This window comes from Alligator mississippiensis, chromosome 6 (assembly GCF_030867095.1).
Source record: "Alligator mississippiensis isolate rAllMis1 chromosome 6, rAllMis1, whole genome shotgun sequence".
Lineage (NCBI taxonomy): Eukaryota > Metazoa > Chordata > Crocodylia > Alligatoridae > Alligator > Alligator mississippiensis.
The window spans coordinates 41191126-41216268 of NC_081829.1; the positions used below are offsets into that span (position 1 = coordinate 41191126).

Here is a 25143-nt window from a genome sequence, read left to right on the forward strand (position 1 = left end):
ATTCTTAGAACTCATAGAAGGTAATATAGACATCATGAAATGTGATCCTATATAAAACTTAGGCATATTATGGTAGCTAGAAAACAGTGATTATTTCATGAAAACTGCATTATAGAGTATATGGATAGGCAGCTTTAATTCTGACTTTCAGTAACTTGATTGTGTAAGTTCAAAACCTTAAAAAATGTTTTTTTAAAAGAGTGTTGAATGCAATATCCTAATTTCTGGGATGCTATATACCTACATTTCTGCAAATCAGAACTGAATTCTTAAACCTTTACTTTAAGATTTGAAACAGCATTTACACACTTTCTTAAGTCCTGTCGACTTAAAGGAAGAGGAGAAAGAGCAAAAGAGAAGGTAATAAATTGCAGGTCTTAATAGAAATAAATGAACAAGTGACCAGGGAGCCAGCGAACAGGGACTGCCAACAGGGGAAGCAGTTTGCAGGCAGTGCGCGGGGCAGTTCATGGGTATGATTGGTGCACAAGGTAAGTCAGAGTGGAAGAGGAGGAGCCTTCAATCTTCAACCATGGTAAGGACACGGCGCCTAGCCAGGGACCCAGTCCCGGTGATGCCTCCCACCCAGGGCTCCTGAGGCATCCACCCAGACGGAGACCCCAGGAGGACTGGCGGTCCCCTGGCCCCCCATCTGCGGGGGTTGCCTGGCGGGGCCCTTGAGGCCTGGGGAAGGCGGGGGGAGCCGGAGGTTCCCTCACCTCTCCCACATGTACCCAGCCTGAGGCCCTGAAGGGACAGGTGAGGAACTCCAGGCAGAGGTTAGCAGGCTGTTGGGGATCAGGGCTGCAGAGGATGAGATTGACGGGTACTTTTCATTCAGGATCAGACACCTAGTGGAGAGACAACATGGGAGGGACCTAATGCAGATGAATGGAAGAAGGTCACCTCCAAGGCCAATCATCGTACTGCTGAGACAACTTCCCCAGTGCAGCTGGGGAACAGATATTAGGCCCTGGCAGCACTGGAAGAGAATGCAGCAGGGGAAGCCGCATCCACAACAACCATCATGCAGGCTGAGGGACAACCGGGCTGCCGGAGGAAGAGACACTGAGTCATCGTGGTGGAACAGAGGGACCCATCTGTTGCTCGGATCCCACAGCAGAGGAGGTATGCTACCTGGCCAAAGCCCAGATCCAGGACATCACTGCGAGGACTCCTGACCTCATCTGGCCCTCCAACTACTATCCCATGGTCCTCATTCATGTGGGCACAAATGATGTGGCCAGGGGTAGTCCGGACTGTATCATGAGTCACTACAGGGCTCTGGGGGCCAGGCTTAGGAAGTCGGGGACACAGGTGGTCTTCTCGTTGATCTTTCCAGTCAGTGGTTGCCATCAGCATCAAGCCACCTACATCAGAAAAGTCAACCTGCAGCTCTAGAGTTGGTGCCATCGTGTGGGTTTTGGCTTCTTTGACCATGATCCGCACTTCCATGAAAGGGGCATAAGGGGATGTGATGGTCTTCATCTCTCTTTGAAAGGTAAGACTCTGTTCTCTTACAGGTTGGCTGATCTCCTACGAAGGTTTTAAATTAGGTTCATTGGGGGGATGAGGATGCAGAGGACAAACAGATCCTTGGATCAGTGAGCCATGAGCCATGCACTGGATTCAGCCCAGGTAAGTACTAAGGGGCCTGATAGGCATCAGGACAGGGGGGTACCAAAGGCACCCATTGGGGGCCTTAAACATTTCTAAACTAATGTTAGGAGCATGGGGAACAAGCAGGAGGAACTCGCACTCCTGCCTGCAAGCAATAACTTGGGCTAACTAAAACCTGGTGGGACCCTACTCACAATTGGGTAGTAAGCATTGGAGGGTTATAGGTTGTACAGATGTGATGGAGTGGGGAAAAAAGGAGGGGGGTGTTGCTCTTTATGTTAAGAAGCAATACACATCTATAATAAAGATGGGATCTGAGGAGGGGCAAATTGAGGTACTGGGTTAGAATACAAGGGGGCTGGGGGGAAAGGGACTTGGTAGTGGGAGTCTACTACAGACCGCCACACCAGGAGGATGAGCTAGACCCGGAATTCTCAAGGCAGCTCTCAGAGGCCATACAGTCAAGGGACATGGTTGTCATGGGTGACCTAAACTACCTTGACATCTGGTGGGAGCAGTCAGCCAGATCTGAAACTGCTCACATAGGTTCTTAACCTGCATACAGGACCTTCAGCTAACGCAGTAGGTATATGGGCCCACTAGGGGAAATGCTTTGCTGGACTTGGTGCTAGCTACAGGGGATGACCTGGTGGGGGATCTGCAGGTACAAGGTAACCTAGGGGATAGTGACCATCAACTAATTGAATTTACTATCCGGCATAGGGTGGAAAAAGTAACCAGCAGGGCAGAAGTGCTAGACTTCAGAAAGGCTAACTTTAATGTGCTCAGGAGATTAGTTAGTGAGGCACTGAACATCAAGGACTGGTGAAACGCGAGTCCAGGAAGGGTGGTCATTCCTCAAGGGAGCAATCATATAGGAGCAGAAGGAGACAATCCCATTGTGCACAAAACGGGGCAAAGTGGCCAGGAAACCCTCTTGGATGAATAGGGAAATCCAGGAAAGCTTAGGGGCAAAGAAGGAAGCATACAGGCTGTGGAAGCAGGGGGCAGCTACCAAGAAGGAGTATACCTCCTTGGCTTGCACTTGCAGGGAATCAGTTAGGAAGGCCAAAGCAGCAATGGAACTCAGGCTGGCGACAAAAATTAAAGACAACAAAAAGTCCTTCTTCAGGTATATAGGGAGCAAAAAGAAGGTGCAGGGTAACATAGGGCCCCTACAAGACAAGCTAGGGCAATTGGTGACAGATAGCAGGGACAAGGCTGAACTCTTCAATTAATTTTTTGCCTCTGTATTCCTGAACGCAGATCAAGACAAATCTCCCAGATGCATTATAGATAGGCACAGGAGGAACACCAGCACACCAACAGTCAGCATTGACCCAGTAAGGGGACACTTGGAGGGGCTAAATGTGTTTAAGTCAGCAGGCCCGGATGATCTTCATCCAAGGGTACTGAGGGAACTGGCTTGTGTCATAGCAGAGCCACTGGCATGGCTGTTTGAGCACTCAGAGGACTAGAAAAGGGCCAATGTGGGCCCTATTTTTAAGATGGGGAGGAAGGATCTGGGTAATTATAGGCTGGTTGGTCTCACTCTATCCTTGAGAAAACCTTTCAAAAAATTATCAAGGGTCAGATTTATGGGAGCCCAGCAGGAAAAATAATGCTGAAAGGCAACCATCATGGGTTCATAGCAGGTAGATCCTGCCTGACTAACCCTGTTTCTTTTTATGACCAGGTCAAAAATGCTTAGATGCAGAGTCGAGGTAGATGTAATTTACTTGGGTTTTAAGAAGGCCTTTGATATGTTATCTCATCCTATTCCCATAAACAAACTGAGTGGCTGTGACATAGACGATTATATTATCAGGTGGGTGGCAAACTGGCTTAAGGGTTGCACCCAGAGAGTGGTGGTGGATGGGTTGGTATCAACCTGGAAAGATGTGGGCAGTGGGGTCCCCCAAGTCTCAGTCATTGGACCTGTGCTATTCAATGTCTTGGATGAGAGCGTGGAAAGCACTCTGTCTAAATTCGTGGATGACATGAAATTATGGGGTAAAGTTAACACACTAGTGGGAAGGACTCGAATCCAGGCAGACCCTGATGGATTGGAAAAGTGGGCAGAAAAGAATAGGATGCAGTTTAACAAAGACAAGTGCAAAGTGCTGCATCTAGGGAGAAGGAATCACCAACACACCTACAGGCTAGGGGATGACCTTTTCAACAGCACAACGGCAGAAAGGGACCACGGAGTCATAGTTGATTCCAAGATGAATATGAGCTGTCAATGTGATGAAGTAATCAGTAAAGCTAATTGCACTCTATTATGTATTAGCAGGTACATCATAAACAGGTCCAGGGAGATGATACTTCCCCTCTATGTGGCATTGGTCAGGCCATAGTTGGAGTACTATGTCCAGTTCTGGGCGCCGCACTTCAAAGAGGATCCAGAGGAGGGCCGCTCGTGTGGTCAGGAGCCTGCAGGTAAGGCCCTATGAGGAGAGACTGAGGGACCTGGATCTCTTCAGCCTCCACAAGAGAAGGCTGAGAGGGGATCTTGTGGCTGTTTACAAATTCATCAGCGGGACGGGGGGGCAGAGGCAGCGAGAAATTGGAGAAGCTCTGTTTACCAGGGCACCCCTTGGAATAACCAGGAACAACAGCCACAAACTGACAGAAAGCAGATTTAGGTTGGACATCAGGAAGAACTTCCGCACAGTAAGGGTTGCCAGAATCTGGAATGGGCTTCCAAGGAAAGTGGAGCTCTCCCCTACCTTGGGGGTCTTTAAGAGGAGACTGGACAAGCAGCTGGCTGGGGTCATATGACCCCAGCACTCTTTCCTGCCCAGGGCAGGGAGTCAGACTCAATGATCTATTGAGGTCCCTTCCAACCCTAACAACTATGAAACAAATTACTGCGAAATAAACTAGGATGTAAATTTACAGTGCATCAGCTACTCTGTGGTACCTGCACATACGTATGGTATACGCTTTGCACTAAATGAAGGGCTTACACCCTTCCAATGAAAATGGGATAAGTTTTCTTGCACTTAAGGCAAGGTAAGAATGGGCACGCATGTAATTACAGATTTCCCTCGCTTTATGCTGTACATGTGTTCCTGCAAAATCACGCATAACTTGAATTTACATGAAAGGAACCCACTTTACAATGTAACAAATAGGGATACGTCCCAAGACCTGGACTGTATTGACCCTCAAACCCATTTCTACCACTTTTACAAGACAATTTTGATACTCACCAACAGCACACAATACACACAAGCACAGGGCAATATCATAATGGGGATGGCAACTACAGAAACACGTGTCTCAGACAACGAGCGAGGAGCACAAATCCACACAGGAGACTATATTTTGGTGCGTGTCACTCCCACAATACACTGCACAAAGCAACTGACTGTGGGCTTCCACCACACCAATCACGTAATAGTGAATTTACGTCGCATATAACTAATTTTTGGTATAAAAAGGGTCATCGCATAAGAGTGAATTCGCACATACAGTGAGGAAAACCTGTACTGCAGAATAGCTGATGTGTTACTTGCTTATTTGATATAACTGCTTGTGTGGGGAGGAGTAGCAATTACTCTTTAGAAATCCAAAAGAATTAAGGTCATCTCACCTGACGGTGAAGTTGACATATTCAACAATTTCTTTGCCTCCATATTTCTGAGGAGGGACCCAGATATCTCCCCCACTGGCCCTGCTGAGGGCCCTGTGGGTGGCACACCCAGGCCTAGGGTTAATGAGGACCTTGTCAGGGAACTTCTGGAGGAACTAGATGTATTTAAATCTGCAGGTCCTGATGATCTCCACCCCAGAGTGCTGAAGGAACTAACAGAGGTCATTGCGGGACCTCTGACACAGCTCTACGAGCACTCATGGTGCTCGGGCGATGTGCTGAAAGACTGGAAAAGAGCCAATATGGTCCCCATCTTCAAAAAAGGGAGGAAGGAGTACCCAGGAAACTATAGGCCCGTGAGTCTTACCTCAGTCCTCAGGAAGCTTTTTGAAAGAATTATCCTGGCACATGTCCAGGAAGGGCCAGCAGGGGAGGTTATGCTCGGGGGCAACCAGCATGGGTTTATCAGGGGCAGGTCTCGTCAAACCAACCTGGTGGCCTTCTATGACCAGGTCACCAAGTCCTTGGATGCAGGTGTCACAGTGGATATAGTCTTTCTGGACTTCAGGAAGGCCTTTGACCCCGTCTCTCACCCCATTCTCAGTAAGAAACTAGGAGACAGTGGTGTTGATGCCTACATGGTCAGATGGGTCACTAACTGGCTGGAGGGCCATACCCAGAGGGTGGTGGTGGACGGGTCTTATTCGACCTGGAGGGATGTGGGCAGTGGGGTTCCCCAGGGCTCGGTCCTCAGGCCTGCACTATTCAACATCTTCATCAGCGACTTGGGCGAGGGGGTAGAAAGCACCCTGTTCAAATTCGCAGATGACACTAAGACGTGGGGTGAAGTGGGTACACTAGTAGGAACAGGCTGCAAGCAGATCTAGACAGGTTACAGGGGTGGGCCGATGAGAACAGGATGGGGTTCAACACTGACAAGTGCAGGGTACTGCACCTGGGGAGGAAGAACCAGCGGCATACCTACAGGCTGGGGAACTCCCTTCTCACCAGTGTCAAGACAGAAAAGGATCTCAGAGTCATCACTGATGCCACAATGAACATGGGCTGACAGTGTGGGGACGTGGTCACGAAGGCCAACCATACCTTGTCGTGTATCCACAGATGCATCTCAAGCAGGTCCAAGGAGGTGATCCTCCCCCTCTATGCGACACTGGTCAGGCCACAGCTGGAGTACTGCATCCAGTTCTGGGCGCAGCACTTCAGGAGGGATGTGGCTAATATGGAGAGGGTCCAAAGGAGGGCCCACCCGCATGATCAGAGGGCAGCAAGGCAGGCCCTACAAGGAGAGGCTGAGGGACCTGAACCTGTTCAGCCTCCAAAAGAGAAGGCTAAGAGGGGATCTAGTGGCAGTCTACAAACTAGTCAAGGAGGACCAGCAGGTATTGGGAGAGTCCCTGTTCCCCCGAACACTCCCGCGAGTTACAAGAAACAACGGACACAAGCTAGCAGAGGGTAGTTTCAGGCTAGACATTGGGAAGCGCTATTTCACTGTCAGGGCGGCTAGGACCTGGAACCAACTTCCAAAAGAAGTGGTGCTGGCTCCTACCCTGGGGGTCTTTAAAAAAAGGCTGGACAAACATCTGGCCGGGGTCGTTTCACCCCAGTACTCTTTCCTGCCACGGCAGGGGGTCGGACTAGATGATCTCCTCAGGTCTCTTCCGACCCTACCAACTATGAAACTATGTATGACTTTTATTTAGCATAACTTATAAAAATTGTAACTTATAAAAATTGTAAGTCCGGCAAAGAAATCCTACTGATTCATTTTTTTTAATATTTCCTATTAAATCACAACGGACTGTGATGTCTCCAGATCTCTATGTTAGCTTGGGAGCCCCTGGGTGTGCAGAAGAGGAAATGGAATTGTAGAAGCCAGATTGCAGACTGAAATGTGCACATTTTTGAAGGTTTCTGTGGCTGGTTTCATTCTCTCTTCGCTTTTGGTATGAGACGTGGATCTGAAGTGTTATTATTTGGGTTGTGTTGTTTTGTTTTATGGTAACAATCAGAAGAATGTGGATTTGGGCAGTCACAGCTCTAAGAAACAGAAGAGAAGCTTTTATAATCCAATAAAAATAAAATAACATTTTTTCAAACCTTATGAGAGCCTTTTTCCTCAGGAACATCTGCCATGTAGCTTATCACCAAGACCAGACTTTGTGATGAACGATACACCTTGGCCCCTTACTCAAGGCTGAGTTATTTTATCGACTACATTTGAAATGAGGGTGATTTTAAATTGATTTGTGGTGAATAATCTCTTTAAGTTTCTCTTTCTAAACATATTTTCCATCTGGCCCTAGAAATTTTGGGATCTATGACTTACAAAAAACCTTTTTTTTGGTAAGGATTTTTCATTCAGAAAACATCCTCTATGCGAAACAAAGACATGACAGAGAAAAAGAAGTCTGTGTTTCAGAAATTATTTCTCAAAAGAACAAAACTTGCAATCTGATAGTTTTTATATGCAGGCATACATAAACATGTTCTGTCATATCAGCGTATAAAAACTAACCTGTGTACCTCTGGGAAGTGTGGTGAAAGAGACCTAAAGTTCCAACACCTATTTTATCCCACGGAATGAAAGCTGATTGAGATATGTCCACGTGAAAATTATTTTATTCAGTTCTCTTACCTGTTTCCTCAGCTACCAGGAAAAGGAGGTAAATTCATTGTGATTTTGAGATAGCATCCACAGAACTATTATACACCAATAGAGCAGGTGAATTCTTGGCAAGTCTCGATAACATCAGGAGAGCAATCTGGCCTACAGAGAGATAAGATGATTAGACCAGACATCATGGTTACAGAGAAACTAGCCTTTAATTTAATATGGCAAAATACAATTCACCACATATTTCAGATGTGAAGGTCAGACAGTATTTAAAAATGTACTTTGCATAAAGCCTCATATGTAAAATGAAAACCAGACCACTGTTCTCTTTAGGTAAGTATCCTAGATTGTTTTCTGTAAACACAATGTAGTTTCACATGATGTACTAAGGCAAATTCCTGGAGTACATAGGTCAAAAATAGAAAACAACTGTTTAACTAAAAAGAGACCAATATATTTATGGATGCAACAAAGAATTTCCACTATTTTAATGATCAGATCCCAGGAATGTGGCTCCTTTTTGAGCAGCAAGGATTTTTCTGAGTGATATTCTTAATTGGACCAACTGTATAGTTGGAAGGGACACAAACAAGCTATCACCCACAAAAATCCTTGCCTCACTGTTTTCCTGGACCATCATGGCTACAACATCAGCTCAACACTACTACAATAAGGGGATATCAAAGTTCCTTTTTACAGTATTTCCAGCAGTGATATTAAGTATCATGTTTCATATTTTTGCTACAGACAGGTAAACTGTGTTCAAAACCAGAGAGAGCTGACCACTTAACAATATTAATAAAGGAAAAATATTAAAACATATGAAGTTCTGTTGTTTTATACTTCTGGCTACTCCCTGGATGATTAAAAACCATGGGAACTAGCTTTGTTTTTAATTCCCAGACACCACTATCCTTTTATCATTTTGCGAAAAGCTGTTCTACCATAGGAGAATAAGAACAGTTAAAATAAGTGTCCCAGGAAGCCACAAAACCCCTACTAATGCATACTACTTTTAGTTAAATGTAAGATTGAGAACCTGATGAGAGCCTGACTGATTTGTGGTCAGATAGCATGGATTTGTGTCTTTATCCTAACTTAATTATATCTCCTTAAATTTCCTTTTAAAATTAAACCAGATACATTCTTTTTCTTCATTTTATGTAGTTGCACATGTATTCATGGTATTCCAGAAACAAAAATTGGTACAGCTCCAAGAAAAGATAGAAAAAAAGGGGGTCAGTAGAATTCTGGTTGCATACAAGAGAGGCGCACTACAGCTTTTTGGAGGTAGGGATTTGAGGAATGATGCAGTGTGGGATGCCTTGGAGGACAGACCAAACATGTTATGGAATACTTGAGGTCACATGTAACACTGAACTGACCTGGTTCACAGTGAATCATTTCAAAAGAGGATTTTTCAGGTATACTTTTGAACCATTCCTAGCAGCTTTAAATTGGTTCAACAGGCTCGTTTGTCTACCCATTTCAGATTTAAACTGCATTTAAACTGGTTTAAGTGGTATGCATGCACATATCATTGTTGGTCTAATAACAGATATCACATCTACCCAAAGAACCTTGTCTGCTCATATCATAAGAGCACATACACATGCTACAAGTAATGATTTGGCAACTGTCAGTCCTTCTGGATTGTGGCGTATGCACGAGAGGTCACTCAGACCTTTGACACATGCCTAGGCTGCCCAGACCTTCCACCCCCATTTAGGCCAGAGACAGAATCCAAAGGCCAGACTAAGTCCAAACGTTTGATGCCTCCGTGGCTGTAGTTGTGTAAGCATCAGGGAATCAAACTCAGGTCTCCTGTATGGCAGACAAGGATTTTACCACTGAACCACAGGGAAACTACACTGCAAGTAATGACCAATTATATGATGAAATTCATCTCAGTGGATTTTCTCCATACACAAATGCTTTCACAGCCATTTTAATGCTGTATTTTTCTGCAGATAACTGTGGGTAGCTGAGATTTTTTTTTAATTAAACCATTACCACCTGATTTAGTAGCACATACATACTTTATCATTATATAGACCATACATGTAAAAGGTATGACATGTTTCAAATGTCTGGCAGCTTCAAATAAAGAAATAAGTGTGTTGGCAGATTCTATTACTGTACATGTCTGGAGATACCTCATGAAACCCTGTGAAATGCCTTCCTCTAAGTGGATTAATGGAAGTTCCAATATGAAGAAGTTCTGCCAACTTTAAATGTTTTTTGTGATGATTTTTTTTATCTTATGAATCATTTATTTTGAAAGATTATCTGATGCATTAAAATATATTCAAAGTAAGTTAGGCTGCATAGAACACACACAATGAACATATAGCACTGCTCAACCAACACGGTAATTTTAAAATGACAAAGAATAACTATTATGTGTTCGCAGATCTTCATTTATGCAATATTTTATTAATACCTTAACTGTCTACATAGTCTCCCCTCATTTTTTTCTCTATCAGTTCTGCAATTGAGCAAAATACCTGCATGTAAATTCAGGTACTAAAAGCATAACTTTTGACTCTCTCTCAAACTAGATCAACACTTCTTCTGTTCTATATAAAATTGGTATCCCCATACTTTTTCTATCATAAATAAATTACATAAATACAAAATCATGAAGCTAGTTCTAGAAATTCAGGCTTTCTATAGCCTGAACATTTTCATAAGTTGTTTGGCCATTAAATAGCACTTAAATCACATTCCTTTCAAACAATTTTTGTTAAGGTCTTTGAACCTAAGTAACATTATCAGCCTTTGTCTTGTGCTCAATTCAACAAGTGACCCACTACAGAGTGGCCTACTTCGGTGATTGCAAAAAGATTTATTATGGTAAAAGCACTAAACAGAAACATCACAAAATACTTCACAATCAGTAAAAGTTTTAAAACATATGAAATACATTTAACATTTTAATGAAGCCTGGCAGACTATCTTTAAGATTCAATGTGGCAATGGCCCTTTAAAACAATACTCTTTAGGAGGTAGTTCTACATCTTATTAAAATTTCTGTAACGCAACACTTGCTTTGATTTTTGCATTAAAAAATTCCAAGAAATGAAGTTTGAAAAAAAGAAATAATCATGATTTTGACTCTATTGCAGTCCTTTAAAAAACAAGTAATAAATTACCAGTCTGTATATAACTGTTCACCTATCACTACCAGAAAACTAAAGTGTTACACAGTAGGTCTGTGCAAAGCGGCTAGTATTTGCTTTGGATTTGGCCGATTTGGAGGACAGTGATTCAATTTGGTGATTCGAATCACTGTCCTGAATCGATTCAGGCAAATCCGATTCAGAGATTCGGCCACAGCTGAATCAGCCAAATCTCTGAAACGGCCCCATCCCCCGCCTGCTCTCAATGGCTGCCCTGCCTGACCCCAGGTCCTGGCTCTTGTGAAAAAAAAAAAAAGCCTGTAGTCACTGGCTGCTGCCAGGCAGAGGGACGATCCTTGTTTCCTCATGCCATGTGGGCGGTTCTGCCACAAGCCCCCTGGCCTCCACTTGCTCTCCCAGCCTCCCCCCATGGCTGCTCTGCCCACCCCAGCTTCCGGGCCTTAAAAACAGCTCCGGACCACCGGCTCCTGACAGGCGGGGTGGGGGGAGGGGGCGATCCCCACAGCCCTGCGCTGCGTGGGGGACTCTGCCACGAGCCCTCAGAAGCCCTGAGGTTGCTATACCAGCTGGTGGAGTCAGGGCTTTTTTTTTTTTTTTTTTTTTTTTTTTTTTTTTTTAAGAGCTGGGAGGTGGGGCTGGGTGGGGCAGCCATGGGGGGGGGCTGGGAGAGCGGGCAAGGGGTGGGGCCTGGAAGGGGTCCCGCCATGGTCCCCACTCCCACCCCCTACTTAACAGCAGGGAGTCCGAGTCCAGTTCCCTGCTGCAGTGAGCAGGGACTGCCCGAATTGCCGAAGCTTTCCGAATCTTATCTGAATTGATTCGGAGAGCTTTGAATAGATTCAGACCTTTTTACTGGTCTCCTGTTTCGATTCGGGTTCAAAGATTTGGCCACCAAATTGGGCCAAATCTCTTATGAATCGAATCAGCACCCAAAGCTTCACACAACCCTATTATACAATACATCTTGATCATGTTCAGGTAGAGAAATAGTTAACTACATTAATGATAATAACAGCTGAAGCTCTTAGAGATACTAGTTTAAACCTGAATGCACATATCCATTACTGCTGTTAATGATTATACCACTTCTTAATTTACAGAAGACTGCTCTACTCATAAAGACCAACAGAATCATAGCTTTTTATCTCTGAAGTGGTCAGAGTCTGATTGACGGGTCAATGATCTATTAAAACACGACTAACTGCATCAGCAAGTTTTGAACTTGAAATACAACACAACTAATTATTAATATTGCTATGGCAAATCTGACAGAACACAAAGTATTTCCTCAAGCCCATATAAGATAGAAGTCTTTATTTTAACTAACCTCTTTAAGAGCAACTTTGTCACTAATGCCTATAATACCTATTCTAGGTATATCAAAATATTTGTACCAGTTTTAAGACCCTCATCCAACAATAAAAATTTCTACCAAAAATAGCTAGCGATAAACAGATTCCACTACATGATCTTATAAGTCAATATTAATTACTTTTAAATGTCTCTTCCCTAATACAGTTATCATTAAACATAAACAGTAAGATATTTTAAAAGAGTCTAAGAGATTTGTGTCATTAACTACCATTGAACATTACAGCTATAATATGGATAGCAGAGGCATTAGTTTCCTACTTAGAAAAAATAAATTATGATAATCCCACCCCATATTATAGTTTCATTTTTTAACTATTACATAGAATGATGTCTTTAGAAACAATGGCATATCAGAAGAGATTGATAGGAAAATAGATTCATAAAGATAAATTGTTCTTCTTCAATAGAACTCAAAAACCCCCATAATGTTTTTAGATTTTTATTTGGTGTAGTCCGATGGTAATGGTCTGATTTGAACCTGTCACTTAGGTTTAACAAAATGACTAGTCTTGTTTTAGTTGAAAAGAGTTATGGACACTAACTCCAGATAAAGATCTGACTCAGTCTGTCATAAATATCAGGAAATTAATGCATTTCCCTTGAACTTTAAAGGATGGCAGTTCTACCATTTTATTGTATTTTTCTTGCCTTTAGTTTAAAACAATTTATTAACTTATTGAAAGACCAAACAAAAATTCCATTGGTCTTGCACTACAAAAGAGTTGAAGTCTGTTCATTAATCATCTCTTTTTAGTTTCCTTTCAGTTCAGTTAAAAAATAGGTATACAGCACCTGGTGAAAAAAATCTGCTCTAAACAGTAAAAGAATAGAAATTAATCAAGTAATGTCACCTACAAGGAGAATTGGGGTAAGAATGGAAGTGGGAATGGGAATCTAGGAAATCACTTTAGGATTTCCATCAGTGGATGCAGGGCTTGGATTGCATAGTTATACAAGAATACAGGCACCTCTTTCAGGTTGCCTTTTTGCCCTCAGAATCTAAGCCCATGTTATTTTTAAAGTAAATTTCTAACTATTGTGACAATGAAGTAGCCTTGATAACATGAACTAACTGTAATCAACTCAGCAACCTCTCTCTGCATTTATGAACCTTGAAAAGATAACTTCTAAAATGGATGACCTATCCCATTCAACAGATAGAGAAATGCCCAGCAATATTTTAAATTGTTCAGAATTGTCAATGATGCTGTGGGCCAGAACACTTTAAGGGCCAGAACAGGCAACAGGGAAGCCAGCAGGTATGAGCTAGGGTAACAAGCTGGTCATCACATGACTACAGGAAGGCCCTGGGATAGGAGGGGGCTGATCAGCCTCCATTTTAAACCCAGACCCTCCGGGCTGGGGTAGTGATCTGCTGCAAGCAGACGGAAGACCACCACCTAGCTGGAGCTGCTGCTCAGAGGTAAGGGCAGGAGCTATGGGGATGACAGGAGGCTCCTGTTTCTGGGGCATGACTGAAAATTACACCCTGCTGGAATAGGATGAGTATGTTTGGTCCACCCATAGTGGGGTGGTCCTCATGAAATGCCATGCCAGTTGCTTCCCCAGTGCAAGGCAAGGTGCATCTTACAGCCCCAGCTCCCACATCCCGGTGGGTAACCCAGAGTAGGGAAAGGCAGTGGGGCCAGGCATATCTTTGCACACCTGAGCCCATTGGGTGTAAGACCCCCATACCCCAGTAAGGAGGGTGTGGAGTTGGCCCCAGGAAGAGTGCAAAAAAGTGGCCCCACAGCAAGGGGCAGAGAAGTCAACTGAAGTTTAGGCTGCGCACAGTAAGGCCGCAAAGGCAGCCTGAAGGGCTGAGCAGTTCAGTGAAGAATAGGGTTGCAGGGGCAACCTGAAGGGCTGTGTACAGGCCAGCCCCATGAGTAGCTAGTTGAGTGAGCCCCAGTGAAGGGGTGTGTTTAGTGCCCCAGTGAGAGGGGTGGTGGAGTAGCCCCAGTGAGGGGGAAGAGGAATCGTGACCCCCGTAAGTCCTCAGACGTTTTGAGGCCGAGTTTTGGATCAGATAATTAAAGAAGTGGAGAGCGTGGAAACAGTGGGTAGTTTTGGCCAGTGGAGCCTAGTATTTTGGATGTCATCTGCGAGGCATGGGTCACACTAAAAGGAAGGTTGGAGCTGTGTGTAATGCATTAAATGGGCAGCCTCCTGAATTTCACATCAAGCTTATTACACCAAGTCGTGCCAGGAGAGGCAGGGCAGACTGCCCTAAACAGAGGGGTGGGGTGGTATGGGGACCAGCCACATGATGGCCCCATCACAGATGCTATTAAAGCATGTAAAAGGAAAAGAACGATCATATTCTGAGGTGCAGTGAAATTTCATGTTGGCACCACATGAGAGGAAGCTTGGAAGTCCATTAACATTTTATCCCTCAAATCAATGAAAGGTCAAGCCTAAAAAAGATTCCAATCGGACAACTGAGGTCTTCCAGTGAGAAACTATATTCAAGGATCCATATGAGGTATGAGTCTCACTGATGGGAACAGAGGAATGAGGCTCAGAGTATTTTGAAGATCTTCACAATATGTTGAGCAATAAGGGAAGAGTTTGGAAGAGCCTACCAAAACAACAGTGAATTGGGTGGATGAGAAAGTAGAGAATATCTTGTACTGTTTGCTGAAAAATTTGTGAGCTTGTAGTGCATATAAAATATCTGTATTAGAGGTGCACTGATACATTGGTCCATATCATATATCGGCACTGATAAAAAGAAAATTGACATTACTGGCAATCGGCTTTTTTCGGATGATAATGTCACCAGTAAATGTCTATATTGCGGAAGTGATTGGTATCACTTTTCTGAAATAAAACTTTGTTTCAAAATAATTACTCACAAAGCAAAATAATTATTCTGAAACAAAGTCTAGAGGCACACTTTCAGCTACAGCTTATCCTACAACAGCTCTGCTAGTGAATCCCTCTGTGAAGATGAGACCTATTTCTATCTTATCTTCTTTTAAAACACTTGTTATAGATTGGATAAAATTGGACCCATGTAAATTCTGTTTGAACTTTCCAGTGAAATTCAAATGCAGATTAAGAGTGAATCTGCAAGCCACTTATTTTTATTATATTAAATTCCTTTTCCCTCCCCCCTCCCAATGTTTCTGTTTGGTATCTCATTCTTAATACTGGTGGATGAAAACAACATTGGTGCTAACTTGATAACCCTTCCATATTATAAGCAGAAAAGTTCAAGAGTTTAAACCAGAACTCAGGGATCAAAGCTGAATTCACTTTGCAATGCTTATTTCTTCTTTACAACACGTTCATATAGCGATTTAAATGCATTACATTACGATAACTTTCAACGTGGGAAAAAATACATTATGACTATACAAGTGCTAAAAATTAAACGGACAAGGTTCCTTGGGTGAATTTGATATCTTTTATTAGACCAACGCAAATAGTTGGAGAATAGTTATTAAGCAAGCTTTCGGGTTCAAAAACCCTTCGTCAGGCTAAGGAAGTTTCAGCAGTTGGTGTGTGCTCTTTCTGGATGGAATTAAAAGTAAAGAAGCCAGGGGCTGGGCTGGAGAGTCAGTTGCCAGGCAGATTATAATGTATCAAAAATCCAACATCTATGTTTAGTCCATGATCTCTAGTATCCAGCAGGCTGATGAAATGGAGCTCATAGGCTCGTCTCTGGGAAGTGTTGTGTAAGTTTCCCTTGAGGATCAGGACTGAGAGATTGGAGAGAGAGTGGCCCTCTTGTGAGAAATGTGCCCCCACCGGTAATTGGGTATTTCTGTCTTTGATAGATTTCCGGTGTGCATTCATTCCGGTGCGCAGAATACCACGTGAAGAACTGCTGCAGTACAGAAGAAAACCCCCCACAAATTGCACACCGCTGGTTATGACGTATCACCCCTCCCTTGAACTTGTATGGAAAATCCTCAAAAAATTGCAACCCATACTAGACAGAGACCCTATTCTTAAAAAGATCTTCCCAGAGCCACCCATCCTAGCCTTCAAACAAGCACCGAACCTCGCCAACCTCATCACCAGAAGCAAACTTCCTCAAGCCCAGAACACACCAAAAGGATCCAGACCGTGCCAGGACAAGAAATGCAAAACCTGCCAACACATCTCCACCACCCCCACTATTACTACACCCCACAACAGAGCCATCAGCATCCCTGGATCTTACAGCTGCACCTCCAGAAATGTAATATACCTCATCCAATGCACCAAATGCCCTGATGGAAAATATGGAGGAGAGACCAAACAACAACTGCCCACCAGAATGAACTGAGCAGAAAATTTCCAGTGTGAACGCACACCGGAAATCTATCAAAGACAGAAATACCCAATTACCGGTGGGGGCACATTTCTCACAGGAGGGCCACTCTCTCTCCAATCTCTCAGTCCTGATCATCAAGGGAAACTTACACAACACTTCCCAGAGACAAGCCTATGAGCTCCATTTCATCAACGTCCTGGATACTAGAGATCAGGGACTAAACATAGACATTGGATTTTTGATGCATTATAATCTGCCTGCCAACTGACTCCCCAGCCCAGCCCCTGGCTTCTTTACTTTTCATTCTATCCAGGAAGAGCAAACACCAACTGCTGAAACTTCCTTAGCCTGACAAAGGGTTTTTGAACCTGAAAGCTTGCTTAATAACTTTTCTCCAACTATTTGCGTTGGTCTAATAAAAGATATCAAATTCACCCAAGGAACTTTGTCTGCCTATGTCCTTAGACCAACACAGCTACAACCTAAACCCCTGCAAAAATTAAACATACATTTATGAGTTTTCACAACTAGGAACACAGGAATGTAAGGGACCCCCCCTTGGTTATAAATGCCCCCCTTTACGTGAGGGGGTAAGGTTTCCAAAACTTTGCTCTGTTTGGATGCACTTTGTTGCCTAAAGTGTGTTAGCTTAGTACATCTATATTTTTCCCTGAAAACAAACATTTTTTTTCATTTGAGTACTTTCAATTGCTGTAAATTATTATAGCAATATCAGTCATTTGTTTAAAATGATAAATTATAGGATTAAGACTGTGGTTTGAATATTCAGACAGAAAAATATTATTTCCATTCAGACACATTAGATGATCCCCACTGTTGTGAAAAAGTAGAGTAAAAGTAATAGTTACTTTGCTATTAGCTATGCAAAGCCTTTGCCAACTTCTGCAAAAGTCTCTTGCAAAACTTTCCCTTCTAAAAAATAAACACTATTTATTGATTTTTCTTTTGCAATACATATGCCACATAATTAAAGGGACATGAACATACAGTTACTATTACAAAAAATAGAAATCATAAGTCCTACAGAACAGTGACCTTTCAGAGAAGAGAGAAAGATATGAAGGTAAAAGGTAAGTAAAACACAAATAATATACAAAAATCGATGGAACTCTTTGATTGAGCTTTTGGTCTCAGGTACACAAGACAAAAAACGTACTAGTTTCTCCCCAGCAAGTGCACTTTATTATAAAACTTCCAAAACCTCTATTTTAAAAATGAGATCTATACATTCTGTCAACTTGAAATATTTCCCTCACAGCTGTTTGGGTAACTCATAGTCATGTCGTTCTAAACTGATCCATTGCCTCATTATAGTTTTTCACAGAAAAAATACAGGGGGAAGGGGTGGGGGGAGTATCAAGTTTAGAATCAATGGATGACAGAATGTGCAAGTCCAATTTAATCTTATGATCTTACCACTGATTTTACAGATGCAACAGCTGCAGTACAGTTTATTATCTTGTTATTAACCTTATGTCGTAAGTCTATCATCAGGCCAACTTCTCAGTGTCTGTGATATCAGGAACTTTTTTCTTCTTTTTCTACATTATAAAATTCTGCACAACAACTGTTATTACCTCTTTAGTAAATATCCATATAATTAATAACAATCATGTGCATTTTTGTTTAGGTTCGATGTAACTTTTTGTATGAACTGGTATCAAAGAACTAATAATGTTTTATTAACTAATCTACTGATATTTAAACAGGCAATCTCTACCCATAAATCTCTTGTTGTCAGAGGCAGGCAAGACAAAATGGTACACAGCAGGCCAGTGCAAGCTCAACCAAATTTGCATGTCCAACTTGCCAGAGGGTCTGCCTGTTGTACATCAGACTCCACAGCCACTCAAGAAGCTATGGTGGTATCCAGTAACCTACCAACAGCACAATCCCTATGTTCTCCTGAGACTGAGGTCTGCCAGTGATAGACAGAAGAACCTGGTTTCACAGAGGATTTAAGTTTTCTTACTTAATGCTAAACCTCAGCAAGCATGAAAGCCTGCTATCTTTGCTGCTGAAAAGAATTATGCTCAAGAGAGAGTTTTAATAACATGAGAATACAGAGCTTGGTATCTGGAGTTTTAGAGACTTCTATTCTTGTACATGTATGGATTATTCCAGAAGAACATCCAGGGGCTTCTTTTGTGAAAACTGCAATGTTTTCTTAAAGGTTATTTTTTCCCCCTGACAAGAAATAGTTTCAACCTGAATTCCAATTTTACAAAGTGGTGGGTGATTTCTGTTTGTTTTAAATCAAAGTATTTTATTAGCTTTTTCTAAATAATTAAGATTTCTTTTTGTCAGTGACACCAGTCCCTGAAGGTTTTATAACCATCAGGCTCAGGTTATGTTGGTTTTATAATATAATAAATGACACTATAGATATTATTTAAAAGTTCATTGCACATAGTAACTGACTGTGACTGGCATACTTACTGACTGTTTTCTATGACTACCATCAATGTCAGCCAGACAAAAGCTCTTTCACATATATTACAAGCAAGGTACAAAGTTGTTAATTTACTGGAGCACAAGAAAAAAATAAAAAAATTGTAGTCTGTCCAAAAAATTCTTCAGAGTTATTAAAATAGAAAAAATGACAACAAAACTTTTGCAGCAAAACTAACAAAAAGTTAGTTTCGAGTCCTATACCATCACCTCCCCTTGAGAATACTCAATACACAAAATATAGGGACAAGTAATTCCTTAATATATACGTTTTTACCTTTCAGGAATCTGAGTAGATGTTAGTTGGGCAAACCGGTTACATTTTAACAGAGAACAGGTGACAGTGAGTAACTGTCAACAGAGTTGATTGTACCAAAGGTACTTTTTCACATTTTAAGTATTTGTCCTTGCCTCAGATTTTTATATAACTGTTTTTCTCTCACCCTACGTAAACTATGCACTATATATTTAGTTTTTAAAAGTGTTGATTTGGATTCTTGTCGCTGGTAGGTATTGTGGGCCTTCAGTCTCTTCTTGATAGGAGCCTTGCCCCCAAGCAACATCAGGGTGAGACTTGGGCTTGGGTGCCACCTAGATGGATGCTGCTTCTACTCACCTGCCACATCTTTGATGTTCCTTGTTGGGGAGGCAGTTCCCTTCAGGTGGCCCCCAAAAGCGAAGAGGTCTCTTTCCCGGTCTTTTCTTTGTGGGGCTCCAAACCTCCCCTTTACCCCACCCTTATCATGTCCACAGCCTGGACAAGTGCTTCACTCTGCAGGTCCTTCCTCTGGATGATATCTCCTCTCATCCAGATTACCTACCCTGGGATTGGTCAGGCCTTCCTGGCCAGTACAATCTTCCTCCCACAGCCGGTTCCTCAGCTTCAGGCCGACTTGGGTACATAAACCTTCCCTGCCTTAGGGCTGACTAGGACTTCAAATGAATTTAACAGAAAGCATCCAGCGTACGCCGACGGACCCCTGGGATCCTGTCTCCCAGTGTCCGCTTGTTGCTCAAAACAAAGGAGAAAGGAGAAAGGGGGGGGGGGGGGGAGGACTTGCTCATCCCTTCCCTCCTAGTGATTATGGGGGTGGACAGCTGCCCTGTACCCCTCCCCCATCATTCTTCCCAACGCGACCACATCTGGATCCCTGCTGACCTGGGGTCACTCTCTTGCTTCTCCTGAGCTGGAGCGGCACGCAGTTCCCACACCTGGCTGCTCTTTTCTCCCTGCCAAGCTGCTTGTGAGAGCTAGCAGCTCCCTGCTGCCTTCCCCAGCCGCCGTACCTGTATTACCTGGTGGGGCTGCAGCGTTGCTCCTGGGTGCCTCTTGTCTCCCCAGGCTTGGGTTTCTTCCCTGCCGTACCAGAGCCCTCCGGTTGCCGCTCCGTCCCTCTTGCCTGCTCTCCAGTAGGGCGGTCCTCTCTTCAGCTCCTGGTGTCTCCTGGCCAGCATCTCCCTCTTCCCCTGCTGACCGCTCAGCTGCTTTCCAAGCTGCTATCTGAGCAGCCCGCATCTCGCTGAGACTCTGCCCCATCCCTCACCCATCCGCAGCTTCAGGGAGCTCCGGAATTGTGGAGCCTGTGTTTGCGTTCCCTCCCAGCTGCTGCTCATTTGGGCCTCTGCAGTGAGTATCGGGGCGCATTTGCCCCTTTCACAATTTTCTTTTAGTAAAACAGTCTTGTCAAATCCAAGGATTGCAGACTGTTGACATTTTTATTTCATCCTCTTCTTTCTGGAACACCCTGTGATAGGCCACAGACCAGACATGCCACTGGGCACTGACAGAAGTGCCATTTTGTCAAGCGATCAGAACCCTGAAAGTGCTCTGCAGCCATGCCATGACAGAAGTGTACAGCTACAGAGTGCTTTAAAAGTACCCGATCGCACAACAAATGAGGGTTCAGATTAAGGCACTCCAAAGTGGAGTGCCTTCATTAACTTTTGTCAATGCATGCCAAGAGCAGCCCAACCCCACCCCCAGCAGCCCAGCCTAGCCTCACCCCCTAGTGCTATCTTCAGGATGAGAGGAAGGGAAGGGAGCTCCGTCTGGGGTTTGCCCAGCCTGCACTGGGGGAGCAGGGTTGGACTGGAGCCTTGGGAGGAGCCTCCAATCTACCTGCCCTCCTTCCAGCATAGCTTGAGCAAACCTGGGAAGGAGCACCCTCCCCTTCCCTCACCCCCTCCCATTCTGAAGACAGCACGAGCTGGGGGAGGGATAGGGTAAGGCTAGGGGAGTGAGGATGCAAACACCCAGCCGGCTCTGAAGTACAGCTCAGTCCCCCACCCTCTTGGACCCAACAGAGAATGTCCGTTGAGTCAGGGGGATTGCTGTAACTCATAGCACTTCCTGTGAAGTGCCATGAATTACAGTGGTGAGCTACATGTCTAATCAGTGACCACTGTGAATCAAAGTTGACAAAAGGGCCATAAACTAAAATCTCTGCCCTCCATAACACAATATTTATGTCACATTCTCCTTGGCCCCCATCTCCAGATGTATTCTTTCATATGACATGCAGCCTATAAAAAACACTTAGGATATAAAATTATTGTAATTTTTTATTTACTTTTAAGAGTACAAATTTCTTATGGAGAAGATTGAGGAGGAACTAAGGGGAGGAGGAGGTTCCTAGGGACCCCGGGAGAGGTCCAGAGCCCAGATTGAGGGGCTGAGAGTATGGGACCAGAGAGGGTCTAGAAACCCCAGAGCAGAAGCTAAGTGGAAGAGCATATCAATGAGGATGTCACCTGTGAGGCATGGAGAATGGTGTAGGGCAGGAACAGAGCCATGCAATTAGCCCATAAGGCAGGGACCACCTGCACCTGGTGGTCATTTGAGAGCAATCTGGGGAGCCCTGGGGCAGCTTCCCTCATATCAAATTAAGACATCAAGGTGTGGTGGATGAGTGAAGGGGCAATTGCTAGGGCTGTGTGAAGCTTTGGTAGCCGACTCAAATTTGGAGGAGATTCAGCCCGATTCGGCAGCCAAATCTCCAAATCTGAATCGAACTGGGAGACCCATTAAAAGGTCTAAATCGAATCGGAAGCCTCTGAATTGATTCGGAGACATTCAGCACCAATTCGGAGGCTTGCACAATGCATACTTCTGAATAGCAATCCATTCAGTCTACAAGAAGTACCTAAGATTCACAGTGACACAAAATCATTATCAGAATACTTTACAATCTTTTACACTCTCCACAGCAACAAGAGTATTTGAAAAGTGTCTGGCAGTGGTAGCTGTTCACATAAGGAAAAACTGTAACTGTTTATGCATATCTAAACAACTGGCAGTTTAGGACAGGGGCCCAGTAGGGTCCCAGCAGGAGCTCATGGCATCACAAGGGTGCATTCCAGTCCTGTACTAGGACTCCTAGAAATATGAGAAATCCTCCCTCCTGTGTCACAGAGAATACAGCTCAAAGGCAGTATGATTAATTCTCTCTCTCTGAAAGCTTACCTACCAGAGGATAGGTTAGCAGAGGACATGAGATCAAGCACGGTGATGATGGCACATAACATAACTGGGGCGGCTGGGCCAGGTCAGTGTGAATATACGTGATGCCATTTGTCAAACTTGACAGTCCTTACAACTAAGGGCAAGGCTTTTGTACTCTAGGTTCAAGCAGCTCACGACTAGGGTCATGATTCTATAGAAATCACTTGATGCTTGGCTTTAATAAAAGGTACCAAAAGGAGTTCTCCTTTTCAACTTTGTCCATGCTTATTTGGCCAGTAGCTATTTCCTGGTCTGCCCAAAAACAATATCCCAAAACTGCAGCTGGATATTGTACCCAGACCTAGAGTCATTCTACCTCTTGGTTTTGATTTTGGCTAGTTGAGCATTACTGATAGAAACTTTTTAAAGCACAACAAGCAACCCTCCTACAGAGTGGGAAGCCATTTATTAGGAACACATATTTCCATGTGGAAATGGTTCTTCAAATGGATAGCTCAGTGTCCCAGGGGAGCGGGGGCACTGGGAGACCCCCGCGGCAGCCAAGGGGTCTGCTTACCTCCCACAGGGCCGGAAGACCCGAAGAAACTCCACGCGCCGGCACTGCCGGCGCGGGTCATCAGCCGGGCGTTTATCCGGCTGCGGCTGAGCGGCGGGGGCGGGGCACGCCGGCCGGGAGGAACAAAAGGCGGCCCCGCCGAAGCAGCGGGGCAGCTGAAGGGAGAGAGCTGGAGCACGGAGCCCCAGCAAGCAGGGGATCAGCCGCCACCCGCAGAGTGCGGGACGCCGCCGGGTAGAGGCGGAGCAGGCTGCGAGCAGCGCAGCGGAGCACCCAGAAGTGAGGAGACAGGGGGAGAAGTCAGCCCCAGAGGTGGGGCAGCAGCCAGCGGGGAACCCGACACCCGAGGCAGCAGGAGGCGTAACAGCTATCCCGAGAGTGGGGCCAGCTGTAGCCTGTATTACGGAGTCGACGGCGCGGGTAACTGCGGCCGGGACTATTGGGGAAGCAGAGAGGACGTCTGCATCCCAAGGAAGGAGGGATCAGGGCAGCACCCCCCAACTGGGAGGGGCATACCCGGTCCGAAGACAGCCGGTAGTGGCTAGGGTGACCGAGCCAAGAGAGGACGAGACGAGGATGGGTGAGAGGCCAGGACAGGAAGACCTGAGGTGGCGTATGGCCGGGGTGTAGGGGAGGACGGAGCCCCGAGAGTACCCGCAAAGAGGCGTGCCGGCACCAGGGGATACCCCAAGGGAAGACCCCCCACTGAGAGAGTCATCAAAGTCGTGGCAGGCGAGTTCTGGGGTCCCCCTTAATACCAGCCGGGGTAAACCCTGTGGCATACCAACGAAGCTCGGGGGCGCAAGATCCCGAGCCCAGGCGAACGCGGCGCACAAACTCCTAATCGAACGGAGGCGGGTACACTCAGCATGGTCTAGACCAGTGATGCCCAACCCATCTGGCCTCACAGGTTGAATGGATGATGTGGGGCCAGTCTATGGGCTGGCGCACAGGTTCAGCCCATGGCTAGATCTGGTTCCATGGGGTTGGTCCATGAGCTAGTCAACCACTTCTGCATTAGTGGCTGTTTTTGTGCCATTCCATAAAATTGGAGCCCAGGACTGCTGTCCCACTTGCACCCCTTCTCCCCTCCCCCCACTGCCAAACAGTGAGATTGGTTTTAATATTTAACAGCTGTTGTCCAAGAGATGGATGACCTGGGGTTCTATGGCTTCCCTCACTCTAAGATGACTTGAACCCAGATTTCCCACTTTTCCAGATGTTGCCTAAGTCATCAAGACATGAGAGAATCTTCCACCTTTCCTGCTGAAACTGACCTTTTGTTGCAGTCGAGAATGAAAGGCTCATGGGGCCAGAAGGAGAGTCAACATCAATGAAGCTGCAACAATTATATGCCTTGGAAAATTTTAGGGATAAAAGACTAGTATATGCAAGGCCTCTATAGAAAAAAATACTGTTCCTTACTCTGGCTGGCAGCATGGTTAAGTTACTTATGAAGGAGCATCTATTCATGGATTCCTAGAAGCTCCTTTAATTAATTTTTTCAATGTTTTTGCATATGGTCACTGCATATAGTTTTACAGCTTCAGAGGTAGTCCTAAAACCACTTTTGTCAGATTTCTAGTGGACAGCAAAAGAAGAAGCATATGAAAAATGTTTCATACTTCTATGTTCTTAATTTTTAAAAATAGAGTTTAAAAAAACAACAATTAGAAGCTTAAAATACTTTGTGATCCATTCTCATATCAGCACAGCTGTGGAAAAAACTCTCAGGACTTTCAGCTCCAAAATGGCACCTAACCTAGCTGTGAGGCTTGGATTTAGGAGTGTTTAAAGTATATCACTTACTGCATTTTTCTTTTGAATCTGTGATTTTTCTGGAAGTAGATACTCACTTGTATATAAATCTTGTTAGCCTAGTTATACCTGGCAAGATTGTTTTTCAAACATGTTGAAAAATAGGGCAGTTCATTTCCAGGGCTCCAGATATCAGGGATAATGTAAAGCGCATTTATACATGGGCTCCAGGATTGGGGGGGGTTCCTTTTAAA

At 44.4% G+C, this 25143-nt stretch overlaps 1 protein-coding gene across 13 annotated transcripts in view; it reads right to left on the bottom strand.

Moving 5' to 3' along the window:
• SHLD2 (shieldin complex subunit 2) overlaps positions 1 to 25143 on the bottom strand; it is a 129099-nt gene that overhangs the window by 71752 nt on the left and 32204 nt on the right. For all 13 annotated transcript variants that reach the window (XR_009463025.1, XM_019497074.2, XM_019497075.2 and 10 more), the window contains one exon: positions 7878 to 8009. The gene's annotated coding sequence lies outside the window, so the exon portion shown is untranslated. The remainder of the gene's footprint in view (positions 1 to 7877; positions 8010 to 25143) is intronic.